At 39.5% G+C, this 13,331-nt stretch overlaps 1 non-coding gene across 1 annotated transcript; it reads right to left on the bottom strand.

Annotated features, from left to right (window-relative positions):
* Positions 1-4,962: 4,962 nt before the first annotated feature.
* On the bottom strand, positions 4,963-5,069 carry LOC118247816 (U6 spliceosomal RNA). Its single transcript, XR_004778583.1, has one exon. It is a non-coding gene; the product is annotated as a U6 spliceosomal RNA (small nuclear RNA).
* Between the last annotated feature and the right edge of the window lie 8,262 nt (positions 5,070-13,331).

The raw sequence follows: 13,331 nt of genomic DNA, 5'->3' as shown, positions 1-13,331 counted from the left end.
TCTCTCGCCCAGCTGCTGTTCCCCAGCAGGTTTTTTTTTGGTTGGTTGGTTGGTTGGTTTTTTTCCCCCCCTTTCTTAAATCTGCTCTCACAGGGGCGCAAACAACATTGCTTATTGGCTCAGCTCTGGCCAGCAGCAGGCCCCTTGTCTAACATGGGGCAGCTTCTGGATTCTTCTCACAGAAGCCAGCCCTATGGCCCCCTGCTACCAAAACCTTGCCATGTAAACCCACTACAATATTGCTGCTGGTCTTGCCTGTCTCTGTACCATGGAGTCTGGTGGATGACCTAATCTGAATTTTGAATGAAAGCAGCTGTAAAAAAATGAAGGAAAACCAAGAAAATCATGATCACTAAAGCAGACATTTCCAGGTTTCCCGCTTTAATTGAGCTGAGTCCTTTACCATCTACCACTCTTCCAGATTACTGGTTTGAATGTGTCTTAGTCAGTATTACAGACTGATTGTTAACTAATTTTGTAAAGCCCAAAGCTTCCACATAAAGAAACAGATGAAGTTTGTACCTGACTAAAACAAAACATCAATTCTAAACAGAACTAAATGAAGATCAGGAAAAAGCATACATCGGTGCTGAATGTACTCCTCTTCTAGCCAACAGAATATCAGTGTTTTCACAATTAATATGGGGCAAGAATGAGGCTTGTCTGCTATAGCCAATTTTTAGACAGTCATATTTTTCTTCCCTTTTAACTGTGCTGCACTGACTTACACAAAGTGTGTAAAATAACTCATAGATGTAAGAGCAGGGTGACCTACTGCCCCATAAAAATGTGGGTAAAGGAGCTTTAAAATAGAATGCTAAGTACAGTCTCCACTACATTTAACAAACTCTGTATATATATTGTCTTTAGACCCGTACTGCTGAACCTATTTCTATGCTGAAGGTAAGTGAACCATGTGTGAAGAACATTTGAGTAACACCATGCAGATAGGATGATTTAACTTTTTATATGATTTATATGTTTTAACTTTTTATACGATTTATATGTTTTAACTTTTTATACGTGACTCAGTGGTGGCAATAATATGGTAATGCTACTAGCTTTCCTGGCCCACTGTGTCTGTGAAATCACACACCATACACCAGGCAAAATTTCTCTTCACCATGTTCTCAAGCCATCCAAGGAAAGCAGAACAATCAAAAGGGAGAGTATTTTCTGCAGCAGAAAATCTCACAACAGTTCACTCTCTCTTTATGGAGTTAGGCAGTATCTAATAAGGCAGGTTGGCAACTTGATAAATTATTTATAATCAAAGCTATTTTTTAACTATTATCACTGTTTCCAATGCAGTTTCACATAGCATTTTAACAGAAGACAAATTCTATCCATTTTTTAGTTTGTTTAAAGATTATTTTTAATAGATTTTTGGTCCCTATTTAATTTTCTCACTGAGAGGCTTTTTGAATCATTCTCATCTTCCCTGCAACTGAAAACACTCTCTCTTTCAGTGATTAGATTACCACCAAGTGACCCTTCTTTGTCAGGGCCACCTGCCTGATAAAATGGTTTCTTGCTGCAAGCACCGGTAGCAAGGCAGAAGTTTTAAAACAAGAGAGTTACTGGGCCCCACTGCCTAACACTCTGCAGTTTCCATAAAGCCTGTAAATCATCCAGGTTTTCAGTGTTACTGATTGCTCTTTCTGTCCTCCAGAAGGCCTTAATCCAAGATTTAATCAAACAGCAGAGGTTCTCAAGCTTAAAAAACAAAGCAACTCCTTTTTAGAGCTAGATTAGTTGCATCTAGAAAATAACTTTTATTGCTATAAAGATACACAAATTAATGTTTGCTCATTTACTCCACTTCTTTCAATGAATAGAAATCAGACAAGAAAAGGAAATGAACTTTAAAGGTCTTAGTAAGCAATGGTCACTATTAACTTTTTTCTTTTTTATTTTTTCATTGTTGAAAAACAAATATTCTGTTTTGGGTTTTTAGAATGAAAGTTTATGTTTTACTGCCTTACCAGCTTTGAAAATAACCTTTCTGTGTTGTCACAGAGGTTGTAAGTTCAAAGCCAAAAGTGGATGCATACAGTACAAGACTTCTGCAAATTACTCTGCACCTCTTCATAAAATCAAATCACAATCCGAAGCGATGCTCAATTATATTTACTTAGCTCAGTTAGAGTTACTTATTTAAAATTTACTAATAGGTAATGGAACCTGGAGTATATATGGAGCATAAGGTATTTGCTAAACATTCCATAAAACATATAGGCTTTCCAGGAACCCATATTCTAATGCATCTAGTTCTTCTATGTTCTGAGCTATGAAAAATTCTGTTTCTTCAGTAGCTCCAGTATTGCAAAAACTTATGAGTTTTTTTTAATGTTTCATATTTTTATTTTTGCACTTTTTTTTTTATAGCTTTATCTCCTAAACCTATGTATGTCCTAGAACATAACTATGAAAAAAAAAAACCTTTCAAGTGTTTATAATTATAAAAAGGAGCTGATCAGCATAGAAAGAGGGTGTCTTAATACGTTAGAAACAAGAATGAAAAATTAGAGACTGATTTTTTTTTATGACGTATAATGATTTTAAAGGAGAAATGAAGTTGATTTATATGTTTAAAAATATAGTGAGACATCAATATGGTTTACCTATTCACTTTTCCAACTAATTATTTTCAGCCTGTGAAGTCTAAAAGCTGGTCCTTATCTCATTACCTTTATCAGGAGTGTCATCAGTGTAAGTTTAATCATAGAATCATAGAATCATGGAATGAAGGAATTGTAGAATCACAGAATGGTTTGGGTTGGAAGGGTCCTTAAAGATCATCTGACTCCAACTCCCCTGCCATGGGCAGGGACATCTCCCACTAGACCAGGTTGCTCAAAGCCCCATCCAGCCTGGCCTTGGACACCTCCAGAAATGGGGCAACCACAGCTTCTCTGGGCAACCTGTGCCAGTGCCTCACCATCCTCTGAGTAAAGAATTTCTTCCAATGCCTAATCTAAACCTACCCTCTTAGTTTGAAGTCATTACACTCTGTCCTATTACTACACTCCCTGATAAAGAGTCCCTCTCCAACTTGTAGGCCCCCTTTAGGTACTAGAAGGACACTATAAGGTCTCCCAAGAGCCTTCTCTACTCTAGGATGAACAACCCCAACTCTCTGTCCTGGTTTCATCTGGGATAGAATTAATTTTCTTCCTATTAGCTGGTATGGTGTTATGTTTTGGATTTAGGATGAGAAGAATAATGTCAATAACACACTGATGTTTTAGTTGTTGCTGAGCAGTGCTTAAACTATGCCAAGGCCTTTTCAGCTTCTCATGCTGCCCTGCCAGCAAGGACGCTGTGGGTTCACAAGGAGCTGGGAGGGGACACAACCAGGACAGCTGTCCTGGTTTCAGGTAGGACAGAGTTAATTTTCCTCCTAGTAGCTGGTAGGGTGCTATGTTTTGGATTAGGATGAGAAGAGCGCTGATAACATGCTGATGTTTTAATTGTTGCAGAGCAGTGCTTACACCAAGCCAAGGACTTTTCAGCTTCTCGCTCTGTCCTGCCCGTGAGCAGGCTAGGGGTGCAGCAGGAGCTGGGAGGGGACAGACCCAGGACAGCTGACCCAAACTGGCCAAAGGGGTATTCCATACCATCTGACGTCATGCTGAACAATATATAGGGGTGGCTAGCCGGGGTGGGGGGGGCCGGCTGCTCGGGGATAGGCTGGGCATCGGTCAGCGTGTGGTGAGCAATTGCATTGTGCATCACTTATTTTGTACACATTATTATTATTAATACTGTTATTATTATTATTATTATTATTGTTATTATTATTTTCCTGTCTTAATAAACTGTCTTTATCTCAACTCACAGGCTTCACTTTCCCGTTTCTCTCCCCCATCCCAGAGAGAGAGGGGGGGAGGGTGAGCGAACGGCTGTGTGGTGTTTAGCTGCCAGCCGGGCTAAACCACAACAGTCCTTTTGGCGCCCAACATGGGGCCCGAAGGGTTGAGATATCGACAGATTTGACCAGAGTGTGTTAAACTAAAATTGGTATAAGTATTTGACCTGCTTAATAGTTGCTAGTCACAATGTTGATTGCCTTAATCTCAAGTCTGCTGTGCCTGTTTCCCAAATTGAGTTTTATAGCAAGTTACTTTCTGTATGTGCTCCCTGTCGTGCTGTTTATCCTTTCCGGGCCCTGGTTTAAGATTGTTATGGTACTGTGTGGTGTAACGATGGCTTATGAAATGATGAGATTTCTGGTCATGACTCTAACCTGGTATTTGTACTCAGCACTGTCGTCAACTCAATACTTCGGAAACCATATCTCAGAAACTATTAGCAATTACATCTATTGCCTTTTTTCATCAGGGAGTCAATCTGTGGAGGGGACAGGGGAAGATATTTTTTCCTACCTGTTCACTCTCCCTTCATCTCCAATGGAGATGAGAAACTCTCCCTTCCTCCTTCCCTCTTATCCCCCGAGCTAGTTACGGTAGCTCTCCAAGATGTTGAATATCCTTGGGATACTCAGACCAGCATGTTCTTGTTGTTATGTCTCCTGAATGCGCTTCAGGTTTTGTTTAAGGTTAAACAACTACTTAGGAATCATCTGGAGATCTGTCTTGAGGCGGGATAGTTGCAAGTGGCAGGGAGTGTGGGAGGATATGGGCAGGTTTCTAGAGCAGTGGGCACCTCCAGTGTTTTGGACATTCACCCCTGAACAACTGCAAAATCCTAAAAAACTGGTAGAATGCTTGAAAAAAAGGTGTCATGACTCTGGCAGTTCCAAAGTGACACAAATCACTGTGGCGTGCTGGGGTCTGGCTTGTGCCTATCGAGCTGCAATTGATGCTACTATCAACCTAGTGACAGACCCTGCAGCCGTTCCAGCTCCAGCTCCCGCAGCCTTTCCAGTTCCAGCTCCCGCAGCCGTTCCAGTTCCAGCTCCTGCAACCATTCCAGCTCCAGCTCCTGCAGCCGTTCCAAAAAAATATGGAATGCTTCACGAATTTGCGTGTCATCCTTGCGCAGGGGCCATGTTAATCTTCTCTGTATCGTTCCAATTTTAGTATATGTGATGCTGAAGCGAGCACTGTTGTGCACTGTGAGGACTGTTGTGGTTTAGCCCGGCTGGCAGCTAAACACCACACAACAGCTGACTCAAACTGGGCAAAGGGATATTCCATACCATATGTAGTCATGTGGAACAGCAAAACTAGGGGAGTTGGACAGCGGGGCTGTCACTGACTGGGGACTGACTCGACATCAGTCAGCAAGTGGCAAGCAATTGCACTGTGCATTACTTGTTTCTATTATTCTTATTATTATTATCCTTCCTTTTCTCTCCTATTAAGCTTTCTTTATCTTAACCCATGAGTTTTACCTTTTTTCAGATTCTCTCCCCCTTCCCAGTGGGAGGGCAGGGGACAGGGAGTGAGCAAATATCTATGTAGTGCTTAGCTGCCTACTGCATTAAACACAACGCTCTCTCGGCCTCTCTTCATAGGAGAGCTGCTCCAGCCCACTAATCATCCTCATGGTCCTTCTCTGGAATTTGTCTAGCAGGTCCCTGTCCTTCTTATGGTGGAGGCCCCAGAGCTGAATGCAGCATTCCAGGTGGGGTCTCATGAGAGCAGAGTAGAGGGGGAGAATCACCTCCCTCAACCTGCTCATCACATTTCTTTTGATGCAGCCCAGGATACAGTTGGCTTTCTGGTCTACAAGTGCACTGTGCCAGTTCTTGTTGAGTTTTTCAACAATTGACACACACAAGTCATTCTCCCCAGGGCTGCTCTTAATCCACTCATCACCCATCCTGTATTTGTGTTTGGGATTTCCCTGACCCAGGTGCACAACCTTGTTGAATCACATGAGGTTCACACAGGCCCACCTCTCAAGCCTGTCCAGGTTCCTCTGAATATCATCCCTTCTCTCCAGCAGGTCAACAGTACCGCAGAGTTTGGAATCAGAATTATGCCTTCTTTAACGGGAGTGCTGCATTTCAGTACTGATTCAGTGGCCTGAACACAGGTGTTTAGGGACATTTGAGCTGCCCTAGGGATCCCACCTGGTCTCTAACTGCTGATCCAGAAGAACACAAGATTCCACAGGACATTTGCTAGTGCTGCCAACCCTGCATGGATGTCACAGCTACTTCAAGACATTTCCAATAACACAACTTCCCTACACTTATGCAACCGAGTCCTGCCATTTTGGACTGCCCCTGAAGAGCACCAAGTTTTGTGAGTTTCTGTTGTAATCAGCAAATAAGAGTGGGGTTGCTTTTGACTTTTCTACTTCTGAAGCCTCGAGGTTTTCTTTACGCAAATCAACTTCCTCTTCAACTACAAGGGAAAAGGCCTCAGAGAGAGGCCTTGACACTTTGAGAGATGAAAAGAGTTAATAGATGTTTAAAATGAAGAAACATGCAAGTCCACAAAAGATTTTTAAAATATGATATATGCCATGTACCTCATTATTTGCAAAGGTCAGTTTGAGGAAGAAATATGAAAATGGTTTATCGGTGAGAAAGGATGCTTTTTAAGAGATTTGACAACAAACTCTTAAAGACAAGTTAGAAAAATACAGCTGATGCAAAGTGACTGCATGTACTCAGGATCAGAAGCAGGCACTCCTAAAATTTGTCTTAATTTTGTGTGTCGTTAAGTGGTGTGTGAATTAAAACCGCAATATAAGTATATCTTCCAGATGTTTTATTCTCCAGGTTAAAATTGTTCTTCTGGGGAGCAGCTTCTTCTATGGGAAAAGAAATATTGGAAGGAGGAGTTTTATATGACCTTGTTTCACTGAGCCAGTAAACCTCTTTGGGACAGTGGCTGATGTTGGCCACTGTCCATCACAAGGAGGTCTACAATGGCATTATAGACTTTTTACCTCACCAGTGAAGGGTGTAACTGCATAGAAAGCCACATGAGAAAAAGAAGGAAAAGACGAGGAGTAACAACACAAGAACATTTAGAGCTGGAAGGGGTGGTGGGAGGAAAGGCTTCCAAATGATAGAGAGGTACAGCCAGAGAAATTACTCAATCCTTAGGCTGCTCTGGAATGCTTAACGCAGAACAGAGCTTTCCTCTCAGTTAATTGCCACACAACTGTGTCGAGAAAATGTGATAATGAATTGAGTGCAGTGAAAGCAGACATGGTTAGTGCATAGTAAAAGGCACCTGTTGACAAGTACTATAGTTATGACTATGAAAGTGCTTTATAGGGTAGTAACTGCTTGGAAGCAAATTTTAAAATAATGGAGGTTTAATAATAGTAATCATGTCACTGTTATTAGAGGGTTTAGCATGTTTAAAATTGAAAGCTTAAACTCCCCAGCAGAGAACAAGTTATTTGTCCAATTATGCAAATATGTGTTTAACACTCTCTATCTACTTCTAGATTAGCAAGCAATTTGGCACTGCAAGGGCAGATGGTGCTCAGTCCCTTACCTGTTACATGCAACACAGGGGTTTTACTTTAGACTAGATTTAGTCTGGGCTGCTGCACAGAACATCCCCATCACATCTGAATCTGCCAAAAGGTCACATTGTTGCTTTGGGCTGTGGTCCTCATTAAGAGCTGAAATACAATCGGTGTCCAATTGGAACAGAGCATCCAGCTTAGGTGCCTCTGAAATGAATCAGTTGCTGAATCCCCCTGAGAACTGAACCAAAGTGTAGTAAGTGAAGGCAAGCAGAGCACTTTGCTTCAAAGCCATACTGCAGCTCCACACCAAAATACAGTTGTAGAAAATGCTTTTCTCTCTTTCTTTGTTAAATATCTTAAACTCAGTGTGATCCAGTTTAGATTGCAGGTGATCTGGGGAAAGAGACATGCAAAATGATGACCATTTGCAATAGCTGATATCACAAGGTACTCACGGTATTGCTTGTGTCTCATTTACTTGTGAGATGGGCAGGACCACATGGAGCTCTGGTCTTCCTCTGGTTACAGTCTAGCCTGCTGTGGAAATAAAGGTGTGACAGTAAACTGACAGATTGGGAAGTCATGAAGTGTCAGACGCTTTGTTAGAGAGGCTGGGGGGGAAGCTGGGATGTGGTAAAGCCATTCTTCCTGGACTGATTCTGATTCTCATTTATTTATCCTTACTTCCCCCTTCCTCTTTCCACTGTAAGAGAGATTTATAAATATGGAACAGATATGATCAGGGCAAGAGAGAATACTTTTGCTCTCTGCTGAAAACTACTGATGTGTACAAGAAAATTTTCTTTGGAAAAATTTAACTTTTTATTGTAAAATCAATGTAAGTCTCTGAAAAAATAATAAAAACAAGATGCTGGCAGCCATAGAGAAAATTTAAACAGTTGAAATCTGTCAAAACCATGAAAAAAATAGTTTTCAGGTGAAAGTCTTCGTTTTTTCACAGAAAAATTTGTTACTATTTTAAAAGGAAAACACATGTTTACAGGGTCTAGTTTTGTTCTGTGAAAACACATATCTTTCTGAAGGGATGGAGGTGAGGGAAATCAAAAAAAAAAAAAAGGTGTTGGGGAATTGTGGGAAATTTCTCAGTGACGTATGTAGATGTTATACAATTTTGTGACTACATTACATGCTTTTTCTAGATTATTTTTTCCAGAACTTAAAGAAATAATTTCCAGGTCATATAAAATATTAGAACTTATTCTCTGGTCTTGAACAACCTCTTTGCAAGGGCAATAGATTTGTTTGCAACCTATTGCACAGACTGGAAATTTGGAGGGCACATTTGAGCAAGATATGTGCTTATGTCTGTTTCCATTTAAATTTAAAGATATAGTTCTATGCTTGTTCTTACCCAGTACGGCAATGCTAAGCAGTTCTCTGGCCTACAGATGTCAGGAGTTATTTGATATATTGGGATATTTGTGATGTTCATCTTTAAATAGTCAGATTCCAGTGCTCCCCCAGTTCTTCGAGCAGAGTCACCACTTTGCAGGTATTGCTGCTTCAGCAGATGTCAGGAAGTTGTATGCCTTGTCAGGTACCATATGGAGACTCCCAGAAGAGGCTGAGCACTCTCAACTTCTCAACTTTTATTGCCTTCCCAGAGTTTCAGGTCACTCAGCACCATGCAAAACTGAACCCTTTAGCTGATTTAATAATGACCTTAACTTTTTTTTTAAAAAAAAAAAAAAAACAGAGAGAGAGCCAAAAGAAGTAGCAACATATGTGCTGGTTCCAGTATTTCCATTCTAATCCAGCCCAGCTTCTGGGGATGTTAAGTACGTGGCCTCTTTTGGACTTCAGAATTAAAAAGAGCATCTGAATAAAGCTTCGTTTTATTTGAGAAGGGAAGCATTCTTTTGAAACTGTCTCAAATATCATACTTGGCTGCCAGCACATTTTGGGAAAGACAGGTGAGAAGTGAAGCACATTCCTTCCATTATGCCTTTTGCCACAGTGTCCAGCTTTATCATTTCCTCTTATTGTTGAGAGTGTAAGACAGACACGGGAAAAATCTCTTGTATTGGAACATGCTTTGAAACAACCTGGGCATAAAGGACTCCCTCTTAATTGTTTACATTAGTATCTTATATTAAGTGCTCCGATACTGTAGTTAACAGATGATTTCTGAAATAGTGATAAACAACTGTGGCCAAGAAATGCTACCTACCATTTTAACAATGTTCATACATTTCTCTTCAGCAGTTATACATCATTTATAATAACTACCTAAGTGACCACAGTCACTATATGAAGGGTCTTGTGCAGTAAATGTATTAAATGTCAAGGTGGTGTACTGCCTCTTGAGGGACCTTACAGTCATACAATATTTCATGACCACACTGAAGTAAGAGAGAACCTTCAATAGTCATGGGATCATTCCTATTATTCTACTTCACGTGTTTTTCAAGGTTGGTTTTGTGTGTTTTTGTTTGTTTGTTTGTTTTCGTGTTTTTTTTTTTAAGATTGCTAGGTTTCACTACCATATGCAAGTATTTTCATAGTCTTGTGCATGCTTCAGTTAGCCTGGGTCTCATACTTTTTATGGTGTTCAGTGTCATAGAGGGGATTAACAGGCTAGTCAGGAGGATGTTCATATATGGGGAGCAGACATAGGATTGCTATATGCTGGTTGAACAATACTTATATTGCATGCCAGCTGTTCCATAGGCGTATGGAATAGCTGGGGAGCTGATCGCTTGGTTTAAAAGATGTTAATAATGTGTATAAGAAACTGACTTTTTAAGAGTTTGGGAATTAAATGTAATAACCTCTGTGAGACTGAAGTTAATAAATGTTTTTCTTATTTTTTTCAAAGCAGTCTTCTTGAGCAAAATGCAGATAGTCTCCTGCCCTCTTACATTTGCTATTTACCTGCTTATATTACAGACCCATTACAGAGGTAATAAGTTCCTGACCAGATTCTCCTTAATTACCACTCCATAGTACCAGAAAAATCAGTTTATCTTTTCTGGGGAAATCTTCTTCCTGAATAAAAAATGAGTCTGTGGTGTGGAGTATCTGCTGTTTTTATAGAAATGCCCTTGAGAGTTTTTACCGCTTTGCTAGCAAAACCAAGATCTTGAACTGAAAGGCTCGTGTGCTGCACTTCAGTGCTGAGAGGTCAACATGAAGCCAGCAGGACTGGTGATTATAGTTCTCATAGTAAAATTCAGTTACTGAGTGGTAGTATCCTACATTTTTCATTTGGTTTTCAAGAGAAATACTAACACTTTAAGAAGCTGTAGCTGTGCTCAGCACATACTGTCTTCTCACAAGCTTCCCTCTCCCATCCACATCGGAGAAACCAGTTGGGCATGAAACCAAGGAGAAAAGAGGCTTATGAAAGGTTGGGGATATTTGGTTATTTTCATTTAGTTGGGGTTTTAATTTAATTGACACTTATTCAGCAAAGCAATATGGCCTGCCTTTTCTTGATTTAGGGCTTTAAAAACAAATGTTCTTTTAGTCCATAATCAGCTGTCTTCTCTAACTAAACTTTACCAAAGTGCTCCGAGTCCTTCCAGAGGATCAGACAGTGGTTCTGTATGATTCCTCCTGATTCCTGACAGATATTATTGGTATAGTGTAATAATATCTCCAGGAATTTTCAAACCTCTACCTCCTTATGTCTGTCAACAACTAGCCTGTGCACAAAAGCTCTTTGGCACATGCAAACTCATAACAAAATAGTGAGTTTGAATGCCTGGCTTTCAGTCATGCTGTGTATGCAGCTGTGTTCGTTCTGCCCATAGACAATGCAGGGAAAACCTGAAAAAAAATGCTATAAAAGTAAGAAAAATTCCCTGACAGATTGAATTGAAGGTGAAAATGAATGAAAACTAATGGCAGGTCTACATTAGTTATGCCAAGCTGGATACAAAGAGAGAGTGTTTTTTCACCAAACTATAGTGCAGACATGTATCTGGTTAGTAGACAGATAACAGAGGAGCAGAGGAAGTTCAAGTTATACTGAATTTTATCAGTACATATGAGAAGACTTTGTTTCTTGTGCAATTAGCTGACAGAAGAATATTCTCGTGAGCATATCTAGAATCTCAGCTTTATACAAGCAGCATTGAAAGAGAATCCTCTTAAAGAGAATTTGCTGAGAGGAGTTTATATTAGCTCCCTCTTGAATTGAAAGCTATTCCACCTGCTATCTGGCAGAACAGCAATGTGCATAATTAAAAGCAGACATTTCCAAGACTATGAGTACCCAGCAGGGTTTTGAATGCTGGGAGTAGTGAAGGGTTCTACCTCATCTACACAGTGTTTCCATACTTTAAGGACTCTGGAGACATTAAATAGCAATATTTGGTTATTATTAATCCTTTTTACAATGGAAAGAGCATCTCAAATAATTTTTGATGCCAAGAATCTGTTGTTTCAAGCAATTCACTAAGCAGGCTCAGACACCATGAGCCCTCCCTATTTAAAGTTTCTTTGGCTTAATTTATTCCAGAAACTGGACCAGAAGTAGCAGGAAGGTGAAAATTTAGTGTTTGGTGTCCAGTTTAGTGGGAATGAGAAGTTGTTTTTCTTTTCAGGCTCAGAAGATAATCTGATTGTCATAGAATAAATTCTTCCTAGTAAAAAGGGTCTATTGGTATCACAGTCAAATTTGCACTTCAGGTAACTAATTCCAAAATACTTTTTCTTCAACAAAACCATGTCATTAGAAACTACAGATTTGTAGTTATTTCACCTGAAATGTAATTCGTGCTTGTTCATAAATTATCTGTTCTGAATAACAGATAACATTGCTGAGCTGGAGAGTCTAACATGTTCAAAGAATATCTTTTTGAATAGAATAAGTAGTAGCAATTAAAAGCAAATAAAAATGTAATTGCCTGCCCACTATAAGTTTTCCATACTGGGATACCCATTCAACAAAAATAATCTTTGGATCAGAAATGGAAAAACATTGAGTATATTAAAAAGCCAAATATTTAAAGAAATTACATGCTGATGGCATCCTTTATTGGCCATATAGTAACAGACTCTTTTTCTTCTAGGAAAAAAAAGTCTAAAAGTGTATTTTATGTTAATAAACTTAATTAGCACCAGACAAAGTTTCCCTTTCATTCTTTCTCATTACAATCTATAACCTCAACAGAGATGTGGAATGGATGACCACTTCATAGGTCTCCAAGGCTAATTTTTATGGCTTTAAATTCAAGTGAATATTTTTTAAAGTATTTTCCTTTCACCCCAGAAATATTATATCTGCACTGTTTTCCTCATATGAAAGAAATTCACATGTAGTCTCCCATTTGGTTATTTGTCTGTAAGTAATCCTTTTCTGTCTTGAATATTTTATCTGCAAACAATACTGACTTTTTCTCAGAAGGTCCGATTCTGAAATGCATAAACCATATAATAAAAACCAGCATTGATTTTAAACAGTTATTCACATGAGCATATGTATTTCCATATGAAAAGGGTTGTAGAATCAGGACAGAATCATGCAAGTCACCACAGAAGGATGGATTATAGGACTGGAGATGGATAAATGCATAAACCTGTAAACCCTGTTGTATTTTTTTACTTTATTTTGAATGTCCTTTTGTATTAAAAGTTTACAAGGTATAAAGACACCCTATGAGAATTGCCAGACAGTGCTTTAATAAACATAGATCCTGCCTGACCAACCCTTCTACACATGCATAAATCCAATTCATTTCCTCTAGTATCTGATTTCAGCTGAAGTTGAAACCTGTCAAGGAACCAGCTAGCCCTCTGCACAACCAGGCCAAGAGAAATGAAACAGAGTAACTCTGTAAACGAGTAAGTATAATTAAACAGGTAATAATATGCCTTAAATGGGTGATATATCAGAGTGGGACTTCCCTATTTCATCCTCTTTCTCTCCACCATCCTAGGTCACTTTCTGCTACAGC

Source organism: Cygnus atratus, chromosome 1 (assembly GCF_013377495.2).
Source record: "Cygnus atratus isolate AKBS03 ecotype Queensland, Australia chromosome 1, CAtr_DNAZoo_HiC_assembly, whole genome shotgun sequence".
NCBI classification, from domain to species: domain Eukaryota; kingdom Metazoa; phylum Chordata; class Aves; order Anseriformes; family Anatidae; genus Cygnus; species Cygnus atratus.
The sequence above is the reverse complement of the archived record's forward strand: the minus strand, read 5'-3'. Positions and strand labels throughout refer to the sequence as shown.